Raw genomic sequence first — 13041 nt, 5'->3', positions numbered from 1 at the left:
AGAGTTAGGGGGGAGGGACAATGACTCTTGCCTCATAGTCCTGCACCTTCCTCCTTTGTCCCTCCTATCTCCCTGGAGCCCACTCCAAGGTGCAATACCAAGATCCTGCCCTAGGAGGCAGGGCACCAGGTTCTCTGGCCCTCCAGCCAGATGCATGCGGTTGGGCACACTGTCTCATATTCTTGGAGCCTCTACGATCTGTCTGTCTCTTCCAATCCCTGGAGACAGGACTAGAGAACCTCTTGGTGTAGGATGTAGTCCAGGGAGTCATGAACTTGAAGGGATGGATGCCACATTCTTCCTGTCTGTCGTACTTCCAAAAACTCAGATTCCTGGCATCTGCCTGAGACCTACTGAATCAAATCCACAGGGGCTTGGAGCAGGAATTAGCATTGCAATACCTTGGGAAACACTACAAGAGGTCCAAATGTATGAATTCACCGAAAAGACCACCACCCCAAAAAGCAGACCCACAAACAAATCACCAGGATTCTCCTAGCTTTCAACCTTTGATTCAGGCAAGGCTGGCCTTTGTGCTGTTCTGGTCTAAATATCACCCTCTTCTCATCAAATCCCCCTCTCCCCATAAGAGAGACCTGAGAACTGATCAGGGGAGGCTCAAAAAACTCACTGCTGTCAAGTTATAGCTGACTCACAGGGACCCTATAGGGCTGGGTAGAACCAACCCTTTGGGTTTCTGAGACTTTTAATCTTTAAGAGTAGGCAACCTCATCTTTCTCCTGAGTTGCTGCTGGTGGATTTGAACCGTGGGCTTTGTGGTTAGCCGCTCAGTATGTAGCCCAGTAGGGTGAGGCAAAAGGTAGAGGAGAGGGCATTGAGGAGAACCTGAGGAGAACCTCTGAACAGCTCCAACTGGCTTTCTGTTGCAGTAGCCAGTTTGCCCCAGGCTAAAGGGGAAGCAGTTTATATTTCCGTAGATGCACAGGATGGGTGGTGGTCTGTACACCAGGCATAGGCTCCTTCTGGGTCTTAGGAGCCTACCTTTTAGAGGCTAGGGGGCTCACAGCCCCACCAGTAAAGTAAGGGTGGAATCCAACAACATCAGAGAAGAGCTGGAAGTAGGGAGATAAGGGAAAAGAGCCTGGGAGTAGCTAATCAGACAGAAATCTTCCCCTCTCTTTTCTTTTACAACAAACAGTCCCAGCTTTCCAGGTGGATCTGCATTTTGAGTTCACACAACATCTTACTACCCCTGAATTGACATGTCCTTCTCTAGTCTTGAACAACTTGGATGAGTTAGGACTGGGGCAATCTCCAGGAACTACCCTCCATCCTCTTCCCTCACCTCCTAATAGTCCTACGCAGAAATATTTTATCTCAATGCCTGAGTGCTCACCGAAGGTCTCATCGGAGCATCCTGCTTGCACAGACAGTGTGAGGATCATGTCCAGAAATGAGCTACAGAGATGAAGCTCTGCCCAAGGGTATTAACTTGCTTGGGGGTGGGGGCGCATGGGAGAAAGCAAGTTGCCTCTGGGTCTGTGCTCTGAAGCTCCTCAGACAACCTCTCCTGGTGTCAATCAAGGGAGTGAAAGGGGTCAAGAAACCTGAGGTATGGGATGGCGGTGAGCAACCTATTTAGGGAGATAAAGGCGAACCCAAGAGAGAGGTAGAGGTACAGAGAAATGCTCTAGAAAAGCAGAAGGGAAGGCCTGCCTGCCTACCTACCTTCCGGAGAAGAGAGATTTGATCAGAACAAGATTCCAACTCCCAGGGGGCATGTCTTACTCAGATCAGTGTAAAGAGAACTCCAGGCCTTTGGGGGCTTTAATGGCTAGATCACCCCAGCCTTCCCTTCCAATGCTTCCCGGCCCCTGACACCTCAAGCTGCCAAAAGTCCCGAAGGAACCACCCTGGGGGCTGACATCCTCTCCCTGCGGAGTCTAGCTGATCCAGCCCTGACCCTGGGTCCAGAGAAGAGACCATCGGCCAAGGTCAGAACTCAGCAGCCCCACCAGCTCACCTCTCACCATGCTCCAGAGAACACGGTGAGCCATCCAAGCATCCAGTGTCCCCGGTTCCTCAGCATCCCCAGACCCTCCCCAGTTGGCCAAACAGGCCAGGGTCATGGCATGGAATGGAGGGGTGAAGAGTGCCATATGCCGGGGGTTATCTAGCAGGGACTCCACAGCAGGCAACCTGTTCAAGGGTCCGTCTGGGCCATTCTTCAGCCCCTCAAAGCTTCCTCTGGGAGCTCCTGTTTGGTCCCCGCCTACACCCTCCCACCCCCCACCCCCACCCTCACCCCGGGATCTTCCCATTCAAGAAACCATCATCAAGGTCTACTCCCAGAGGAGTTCCCAAAGATGTCAACTTTTGAAACCAGGGGCAGCCTGGGAAGGCCGGAGATCTGGAAATGCACTGTCCTCTCTCGCCGCCTTTCCACCCCCCTCCCCAGATCTCACTGCAACCACCCACCCCCCCCACCCCCGCCCCGGACCCAACCCTTAGCACCTGTAGCACAGTCCAAGGGAGATGAGGCTCCGGGTGTTGTCTCCGAGGAGGCTGGGCCTGGGCTGACACCTCCTGGATGAGGACTCCTCACTACCTCTAAGAACCAGGCAGGGCCATGCCCCGCCCCCAGGCCATTTCTAAGTGCCGAGTGCGGTGCGTTCGGGGCAGAGCCTGAGACTGGGCCGGGGGGAGCAGGGGCAGGCGCACCAGCCTCTGCTCTGAAGCCCTGGGCCTGAGTCCTCGGAGCTTCCTCCGACCCTCCCCTTTCCCGTGGCCCTCCTCTCCTCCTGCCCCTTCTGGCCAAGAGAGGAAACTTGAGCCCAGTGTGGTTTTCTGCCCACACTCCCGCCCCCACCTTGCTCCTGGGCAGCGGGGGGCACACATGGCTCCCGCCTCTAGGAACCTTCCCTGTGAGCCCTTGACTCTGACCAGGTCCTTGTGTCTTCACGGCATGTGCAGAGTCCCAGCCGGATGGTCCATTCAAAAGTAACCTCTAAACTTGATATGGTTGTAGCCTCCTTCCCACTGCCCCCTTGGCTCTCTTGGGGACAGAGAAACTGAGTCATAGCAAAGCGATGCGCAGCTGGCAATAAAAAGAAAACGGGGGTCTAGCTTCCCAGCTGTTCAGGAAGATGAGGTCGGGAGTAGGCTACGTTTAAGGAGCGTCTGTAGGCTCTGGGGAAAGGGTAAGGGAGTGATGGGGGGAGGGAGGGGCAGCTGCAACTTTGATGTTTCTTTTCACCTGTAGCCTTCTCCCCTCCTCTCCCTCCCCCCCCCCCCCCCAGCCTCTGATGTCCTAGGACAAAGGCCTCTTTCTTGGCCAGGTTCTTTGTCAGTGAGTGAGGGGAGTTGGGTGGAGAGGCAACCAGGAGGGAGAATGTTCACTTCCCTTAAAGGGGCCCCAGGTGCCCTCTGGTCCCCTCTTTTCCAGGCAAAGGCACCCCCTCACATGGTAGTCACACACCTCCTGGGTAGCCTAGGACAAGTGCTAGGACATCAGGTGAAGCCCAGGTACAAACGGCAGCTGTGTCACTCAATCATCCCTTTGCCTTCGAATCATAGAACCCAAGCAAGCCCCTGGGCCAGAGTTCTCTCGGAGACCAGGCGTCAAAGTGAGGCTTGTTCCTCCTAGCTTTTAGCGACTTTCAATGCTAGGGAAAGTCCTTTCTTATGTCTAGCCTCAGTACCTGCAGCAACAAGTTATACTTTATCTCTGCTCTCCACCTCATCTGGTGCTTAAGTTAAACCAGAAACACTGAAAGACAGGAGAGGCAGACAGATGCCACTCCAAGCAAGGCTGGCACTTAGCCAACAAGCCCCGACATGATTGTGCGCCCTCAGAAACATTAAACACTTGTTTATCAAAAAGACTTTACTGAAACACTGAGAAGACAAGCTAACTACTGGGAAAAGAGCTTCAGAAACCATATATCTGTCCAGAAACTAATAACCAAAATATATCTAAAACGTCAACAACTTGACAACAAAAAGATGAATAACCCAGCCATAAAATGAACAAAGAACTTGAATAGATTTTACCAAAGAGGACATTCAAATGACCACTAAACAGGAATATCATCATTAGCTATCAGAAAGATGCAGTTTGGAAACTGATTGTGGTGGCAATTCTATGATACTGCTTGATGCAATCGAGCTATGGAATGATATATATATCAACTCCCAATTAATAATAAACTAAAATAAATTTTAAAAGATGCAAAGCAGACCCAAGGCTCTACCACGACATTGCTGTGGTGGTGCCATCCAGTGAGCATTTGACTGATTATCTCAAGGTCAAAGGTTCAAATCCACCAGCCTCTCTTTGGGGAGAAAGATGAGGCTACCTGTTCCCCTAAAGGGGTACAGGCTTGGAACCCCTTCATAGGGTCTCTGTAAGTCAGAATCAACTTGATGGCAGTGGTTTTTCAGTTCACTTATATAAAAAGGCAATTCTATGAAGACCAAAGTTTGTTCGTGGTTTCCAGGTATAGAAAAGAAGGGTAAAAGACGGTTAAATGGTGATGAAACAATAGTAAGGGTAGGGTTCGCAGCTGCTTCCTGTAATTGTCAGTAAGTACACCTGTAAAATCTTGAATTAGCAAACATTGTCTAGCAGCTATCTCTACAACAGTGACCCCAAAAAGTAGCTACTGAAGTTGTCAAAAAAGTAGCTACTGAAGTTGTCCAAACAGTTGGCGTGATTTGGTTCCTGAGGGTGGAGTTTTTAGGATCATGGTTTCATGGGACATTCCAGGCAATAGGCCTTGTAACGTGTCTTGTGCTTCTGTTCCTGTAAGTTTTCAGATGCTTGCAAGCAGCCATCTCAATGATAGCAACTGAGCCAGAGTGGGCAAACACAGAACAGTATTTAAAATCCTCATCGATTCTAGATTTTCTGGAGCCAGATCCTGAAATCATGTTGAAATTTTAGTCAGATAGGAAAAGGAGGTCAAGAGAGGGGCGATAAAGTAATGAGCTAGACTGATGACAGGCGAAATGGAAGTTAGTAATCCAAAAGACAGAGAAGAGAAATCAAGGAGCAGGTGAAGGGTAAACTATTGGGTGGGGCATGGGGTGGGTAGAGGAGGTTGATTCATAGTTTGGACTGTTTTGCTTAATAATTAATTGGGATTTCATACATATATAATATCATTCCATACTTTAATCACATGAAGTGAAATTGTACAATTGCTACCACAAGTTTAAACTGTTGAATTCGAAGATGATGACTCGAAATGTGTAACCCTCCCCTGTCGATACCTAATTTATAATAAAAGTATTATTAAGTACCAGTATATATACATATATCTCCCCTGAAGTGTAGTGAATATCAAATGATATTCATTTTTAAAATTTTGTGTAAGGTCTGAAAGGGTTGTATCCTTTCAGCACATTGATCCAGTTTGTATGCTGAGCAAACAATCCAAGAAGGCGGACTCTATAAAGAAGCATAGGGCATTAGGTGTAGAGAAAAAAACTCATTGACCTGCAGATGACGCAATCGTGCTTGCTGATATTAAACTGATAAGAACAGATACTACACTTGATCTTAGCCAAAAGGCCGAGAAGCGATGCATGTGCTTGCTGAAAGTAAAGAGGATTTGAAGCACTTACTGAAGACGGTCAAAAACTCTAGCCTTCAGTGCAGATGAATCAATCATACTTCAAAAGAAAGAAAACAGAAATCCTGCAACATCATGATAAACAGGAAAGATTGAAATTGAGATTTCGTTTTATGTGGATCGACAGTGTCCGCTGAAGCCGCCGTCAAGAAGTCATTTGATGTATTGAGGAAGCCTTCTGCAAAAGACCTTTTTAAAATATTAAAGAGCAAAGCGGTCTCTTTGAGGACTAAGGCCAAGACTCAAGAGGCCCTCAACCTTATGTGGGATGGAGTGGAATCCAACACTTTAGGCCACGGGCTTGGCACAAGGACACTCTTGATCAATCCTAGGACATGATGACTTCATTGCGTGTTACATGTAGGTTCAGAAGTTCAACTAAATGACCAGGACTTGAATCTGACTCACATTCTTGGGGATTCAGGTATCGCTCTCTCTCAAAATGGATGAAGGGTGATAACAGTCATACCTGTGACTGATTAAATGATTACATCAGGTTACGGTGCAGCAATAAACATTAAATGAGTACTACCAGGGTGCAGTACTGCAGATACAATTATGGATGGTGTCCATTTAACCAATATGTATCGATATGTATTGGGTGAATGCTCTGTTTCATATTCCAGGGAAACAAAGCTAGAATGAGCCATGGTCTAAGTCTTCAACCAGAGTCTAAGCACGGGGCTACATTAACTAAGGTCTATGTTAAGAGTTGTGGAGCAGAGAAAGGAATAAATTCTGCCTAGTGAAGGTCAAGGAAGGCTTCACAGAGGAGGTGAGGATGGGTCTGGGCAGCAGAGAAGTAGTAGGAATTCACTAGGCGGAGAAGGGATAGGGAAAGAGTACTCCCAGCTAAGGTGAGGAAGCACAAAGGCGTTAAAGAGATGGGATGTGCTTGAAGAGAAAGTCTGGAGCTGGAGTGTAGTGGTGCAAATGTTTACAGCCCTCAAGCTGCCAACCAAACAGTCGCAAGTTCGAACCCAGCCAGCAGCTCTTTGGGAGAACAGCCCTGAAGAGCTGCTCCTGTGCAGATTGACACCTAGGAACCCCCTGTATGGGGCAGCTTCACTCTGTGCTATAGGGTCAGGAGCTGCAATGGACTCCCGGGCAGCCAACAACCGACTGTAGAAAGCCAGGCTGGAAAGATGGCTGGATCTCTCCCTGTAGGCGATGGAGATCCACTGAAATGTTTGAAACCATTTGCTACTTATTTGGGGGACCTTGCAGAGTTATGTAAGGCAAATGAAGTAAACAGACAGCCTTCACTTAGCCCACTGCCTAGGAGGAGGTCGCCTTCCCTTGGCCCCTCCCTCCTGTAGGAAGAGGCCGTTACTGCGGTTCCCAGGAGGTGTCCTGACTTTACAACCCCCAGAGGAGGGGGTAGTCCCTTCTGATCCCTCTGAGGTCCCTGAGGTTCAAAGGCAACACCCATCTACACGGCAAGGGTCCTTTTTTTGCAGGGGATCAGAAGCCTAAATGCCAGCCTGAAAGGGGAGCAGCGTGTCTGTGGCTTGATGAGGAAAGGAGGCCTCACTTTTCCCAATCCCAATATCCTTCTATTTCAACACCAGTAGCACTAGTAGAATATGGGGGGGGGGGAGGCAAAACTCAGCTGCAAGCATTTGGAATTATACCACTCTCCATGTCTGCTGCTCACCACCTCCTGAAAGGCTGAACTGTTACCCCTGCTCAAAGCCGTCGTCCCCACCCTCACTCCCACAACGCGTGTGCACACCACCACCAGCATCAGGTCAAGCCACAGGCCATGTTGCCAAACACCCCGCAGGGTTATGCAACCAGCTTCCCCGAGAAGGGTGGAGAGCGCAGAGGTGGAACCAGGGGAGGGCCTTGGGTCCCAGAGGGAGCTGGGTGCTTTGCCTGCTTGTCTGCTGGTCTGACCACAGTGGCCCCAGGGGGCGGGGGCAGGGTTGGCCCTTTATCAGTACCCTGCAGGGTTGCACCCGCCGCCACCCCCTGGCTTCCTCTCTCAACAGACGGAAAAGGGAGGTAGCCACAGGGGGCAAGGGGAGGGCTGGTTATCCTAGGCAGCAGAGCCAGGCGGTTGCCCTGATGGCTGAGGGAGGTTGTAGAGGGGATCTGCGCCCAGGAATAGCAAGGTGGCTCTTCCCAAAGTAAGAGGGGAGGTAAACTGAGGACAGACCTCCTGAGCCACCCACTGGCTTTTCCTATCTTGTAGTTTGAGTAAAGATGGAATTGGTTTAGTTTTTTTTTTTTAATCCTTTTATCGGGGGCTCATTCAACATTGATCACAATCCATCCATCCATCCATTGTGTCAAGCACATTTGTACATCTGTTGCCCTCATCATCTCAAAACATCAGCTCCTCATTTTCCCCTCCCTCCCCGCTCCCCCCCTCCCTCATGAACCTTGATAATTTATAAATTACTATTATTTTGTCATAGCTTACACTGTCCAACGTCTCCTTTCATCCACTTTTCTGTTGTCCATCCCCCAGGGAGGGGGTTATATGTAGATCCCTGTAATCAGCAACCCCTTTCTACCCCACCTTCGTTCCACACTCCAGGTATCACCATTCTCTCACCACTGGTCCTGAGGGGTTCATCTGTCCTGGATTCCCTGTGTTTCCAGTTCCTATCTGCACCAGTGTACATCCTCTGGTCTAGCCTGATTTGTAAGGTAGAATTGGGATCATGATAGTGGGGGGGGCATTAAGAACAAGAGGAAAGTTGTATGTTTTATCATTGCTATATTACACCCTGACTGGCATCTTCTCCCCGCAACCCTTCTGTAAGGGGATGTCCAGTTGCCTACAGATGGGCTTTGGGTCTCTACTCCGCATTCTCCTTCATTCACAATGATATAATTTTTTTGTTTCTTGTTGCCTGATACCTGATCCCTTTGATACCTCGTGATCACACAGGCTGTTGTGCTTCTTCCATGTGGGCTCTGTTGCTCCTGAGCAAGATGGCTGCTTGTTTACCTTCAAGCCTTTAAGACCCCAGATGCTATATATTTTGATAGCTGGGCACCATCAGCTTTTTTCACCACATTTGCTTATGCACCCATTTGTCTTCAGTGATTGTGTCAGGAAGGGGAGCATCAAGGAATGCCAGTTTAATAGAACAAAGTGTTCTTGCATTGAGGGAGTACTTGAGTGGAGGCCCAATGTCCATCTGCTACCTTAATACTAAGCCTATAAACATATGCACATAGATATATTTCCCCATCATCACATATAAATATATTCACATATGTACATGCCTGTATTTAGAGCTCTATAAATGACCTTTGCCTCCTAGTTCTTTCCTCTATTTCCTGTTACTTTCCTCTTGTCCTACTATCAAACTCAGCCTTTATTTGGTTTTCAGTAATTCCTCTCAGTTACATTACCCTTGATCAAGCCCTACTATGCCTCCTACACCCTCCTCACCACTGATTTTGGATCACTTGTTGTTTCCTTGTCCTTGGGGTTGCTAATATCCACTTCCTTCCCCTGCCCATCCATTCCATTGTTTATCCAGGTATCCTCCCTTTGATTCGCTCTGGTTTTTTTGGGGGATGGGATGGGGGGGTTCAGACTGTGCTGCCTCCCCACCATGTGACCCCAGCAATGTCCAGTAAGAGACAGTGTCACATGTGCTGCTATCCTTTGCACAGCCCCCCGCAGGGACATCAATCTCAGAGCCTGGGTGCCAGAGTGGGGTCCGGTCCGCTCTCTTTCTCTTCCTCCCTCCAACCTGCCTCCGTGTGCGTGTGGCATGCCGGCCCCTCTCCCCGACTTGTAGGTTCAGTTCTGCGCCCCGCCACACTGACTTTTGTTTTAGTTATGGATGAAAGTAGTTCTTTCCCTCATACGCAAATGCTTAGAGGACTAACTCAAGAGTTGAAGGAAGAAGGAGCTACAGGAACTTTGAGGCCATTCACTTTAGGACTTGCAGGAGTCCAGGGAGTTGGGTAGAACTGAGGCTTTCAGTCCTTTGCATCCAAGAGCCGTGGCTTGCTAGCCATGTCCTGAAGAAGGACTCGGGCCACAAAGGATGAATGAAGACTGATAGAGGAGTCCAGAATAGTCCAGATGAAGTAATCCCCAGGACTGAATCTAGAAGAAATTGCAGGATACAGTAGAATGAAGACCAAATCTTGAATCTTAAAATCTGGGCTTCCATCTTGGTCTAACTCTTACTGTCTAGGTCACCTTGGGAAACTCAATCTTTTTGAGCTCTGTTTCCTCACCTAACAACAACAAAAAGATGATTTTTATGTCTGCTTCATAGAATTGCTGCATAAGATGGGATAATCAATCTGAAAGTGGATCTGTTAAGATGGGGTTGTGAAAGCTTAGAAACCCAGAGGCCAGAGCACCTGAAAGACTGAGGAACTGAGAACAAGTCATGGGGACTCTGGGAGTCCTAATGGCACAGTTGGTTACACATTGGGCTATTAACCACAAGTTCAGCAGTTCGAAACCACGTAGTAAGGCTTACTACTCTTTTAAAGATTGACAGTTGGGGAGCAGATTACAAGGATCTACACATAACCTCCTCCCTGGGGGACCGACAACAGGAAAGTGGGTGAAAGGAGACGTTGGACAGTGTGACACATGACAAAATAATGACAATTTATAAATTATCAAGGGCTCAGGAGGGAGGAAGGAGCGGGGAAGGAGGGGGGAAAATGAGGAGCTGATACCAAGGGCTCAAGTAGAAAGCAAATGTTTGAGAATGATGAGGGCAATGAATGTACAAATGTGCTTGACACAATGAATATATGTATGAATTGTGATAAGCATTGTCCGAGCCCCCAAAACAATGATTAAAAGAAAAATTTTTAAAAAGATTTACAGTCTCAGAAACCCACGGAAACAGATCTGTACTGCCCTAAAGAGTTATCGTGAGTCAGAGTTCACTTGATGCGAGTTTGGTTTCAAGAGAGATGCTTGGAACCGAAGTGAAGAACTGAAGTGAACAGTTGATTCAAAGAGGGGAACAGGGCTAGGACACCACGGGGCCCAGTGGGGGGTCTAGACTTCCAGGAACCAATTGTCCGGCCATGGCTCTCCCACCCCCAAGCACGGTTGGGTAGGGTCACCTCTAACCATAGAATGGGCACGGTGCCAGCCTCAAAGGCTGCAGGCACCTTCCAGGAACCCTACGGCCACCACCCCACCCCACACTGTTGCAATCCTCCACAGTGGGTGGAGCTGTGTAGGAAATCCTACCTCGGCTCATTAGCGGATGGGAGGCTGGATGTCTTGCCCCTTTTCACAAGCAGCCTGCTCACGCCAGCCTCCATCTCTGTTCTGCTCTTCTGCCCCTGGAATGCCCGCCTGGGTCTTTTTTATCAGCCTGAGGCAATACAGAATGAACAGAAGATTGTGAGTTTGAATCTCCGCTCAGTGTAGACCTGGCAGTGTAGACTTGGACACATAATTAAACCTTAGATCCCCGTGGTAATCCAGAGACCAGTTGTTATTAGGGATCCAATGAGACATTGTGTTGTGGTCACTAGTATGCTCCGTTTTACCTCCAGGTTTCTAATACCCACTGCCATGGCTACACAGAACTCACAGGATTCATGATCCAAGGGTTATTAAAGAAGTTGACAAGATGTAATGCAAGTGAGAAATGTTCAGGATACAGTCATCCTTCAGGAGATATGACAAAGTGCTTTCGGGTCTGCTAATAGATGCCCAAAGGCCATACCCCTTGGCTGTCAGCCTCCCACTGGAGAAGACATTGAGCTGAAGCTCCCAGGGGTCAGCAATCCCAGTTTCCCCAGTTAAATGCCCAGAGGCCCCCTCCCACCAGCCAGTCTCCTTTGGCTCAAAAGCTCTCCGCTTTACTTGCTCCCTGGGCTGGGGGCTGGCTTCCTGTCACAGCTGTCTTCTGGATTCAGGAGGTTCACCACCCAGGATCCGAGGTCCAGAGGATACAATCCACTCCTGGCCCTTGCTGATAATGAGATCCTTCCTCCTACTCCTCAGAGAGCTCCCTTACACAGCAAGATGGCATTCCAGGGAATCGTGTTAAAAATTACTCACAGATGAATCCTATCAAGATTCCCCCTCCCCCCTCAATTTTCTTACCAGACCCATGCAGGACAAAGTCATTGGGTGGGAGTTAGAGACTTTGGCTAGAAGAAGCACATTACATAATCCACTGCCGGCAACAATGTTACAGTGATTGTACAAAGAGTTCATTAATGTTGCTTCCCTTCCTCTGAGCCACTCTGCAAGGCCCAGCTCAGGGCACCTGCTATGACTGTTACATGTTTACTGGCCACTTCGGCTCGTACATATAATTTATTTTTCTTGCTCCTTATATGATTAGATATGTACCAGAGAATTAAGGACTGCATTAAATACTTTCTTTTCTTATTAGCTAAGCCATATCATTTCACGTTTTATTATAGCACCATGTAATACATCCTACTTCTGTTGAACCCATTCCGACTGTTGAGGGACTCAACAGGACTTGGAGTTCCTGAGGCTGGAATTCTCTATGGAGGTGGATGGCCTCCTCTTTCGCCCCTCATGGAGTGTCCAGTGGGCAGACATGCCAACCCTTCAGTGAGCAGCCCAATGTTTTGCCCACCATGTCAGCAGGGCATCATTCTACTCATGATGGTATGAACAATAGTTACAAGACTTGACTCAGGCACAATGGCTTAACAGTTGTCGAGAGCATGAGTTTAAGCGTCAGGAATACCTATGCTCAGATGTTCACTCTGACATGCAGTAGGATGCATTAGTGCCGGGGAAGGGAGCGGGGGCATGCGGGGGGGTGGGGGGAGAAAGCCTAGACTTGTTTAAGCTCTCCATGCCTAACTTTCACTACTTGTAATGTGGAAGAATAGTAGTGTTTATTTTGCCTGCATTCTTGTCAGAATGCTGTTTACTTTGCAAGTAACTTTTATGAATGTTTAAAATGCACAATACGATTGGGGGCTTTATTCTTCCATCTCTAGGGATACAGGGCAGCAGCAGTCAGATAAGTCAAATTCATTCGGCCCCAGCCACAGCTCTGGAAGCTCAGTGACCTGGTCCAGTCCCAGCTCCACCACCAGTGACATGGGCACTGCCTCATCCACAGGGTCTGAATTGATGACAGCGGAGCTTTGGGCAACCACAGAAGGAGAGAGTGACTCCGCCCAGAGCCCCAATGCCCCAGTTTGGCAGGGACCCTGCTTCCTCCAGTTGACCTGTGGAGTAGGGTGGAGTGGTGGCCATCCCTTGATACTAGTTATTAATTTCTGCAGCTGCATACTGGCCAGCAGATGTGAGGCAGGGTGCTGGTTGAAGGCTGGGGGGTTAGTGGGAGGGGTGCTGATCAGAGAGTTTATTGGAGGTGGAGAGCCCGAGGAACCAGTGGGAACCTCACTGGCCTGGGGTCCACTTGAGGCTGCCCCAGGGTAGTGTAGAATGGTCTTTTACTCCCAGGTTAGGGTGAGCCCAAGAGCTCAT

General features: G+C 48.8%; 2 pseudogenes; both read right to left on the bottom strand.

The window, feature by feature from the left end:
- Positions 1 to 5432: 5432 nt before the first annotated feature.
- On the bottom strand, positions 5433 to 5548 carry LOC142451977 (U2 spliceosomal RNA; annotated as a pseudogene).
- A 6979-nt stretch (positions 5549 to 12527) lies between these two features.
- On the bottom strand, positions 12528 to 13041 carry LOC142451490 (cbp/p300-interacting transactivator 1-like; annotated as a pseudogene).

The sequence above is a fragment of the Tenrec ecaudatus genome, chromosome 6 (assembly GCF_050624435.1).
Source record: "Tenrec ecaudatus isolate mTenEca1 chromosome 6, mTenEca1.hap1, whole genome shotgun sequence".
Classification (NCBI taxonomy): Eukaryota; Metazoa; Chordata; class Mammalia; order Afrosoricida; family Tenrecidae; genus Tenrec; species Tenrec ecaudatus.
Note: the sequence above shows the minus strand (reverse complement) of the source record. Positions and strands in the feature narration are given on the sequence as shown.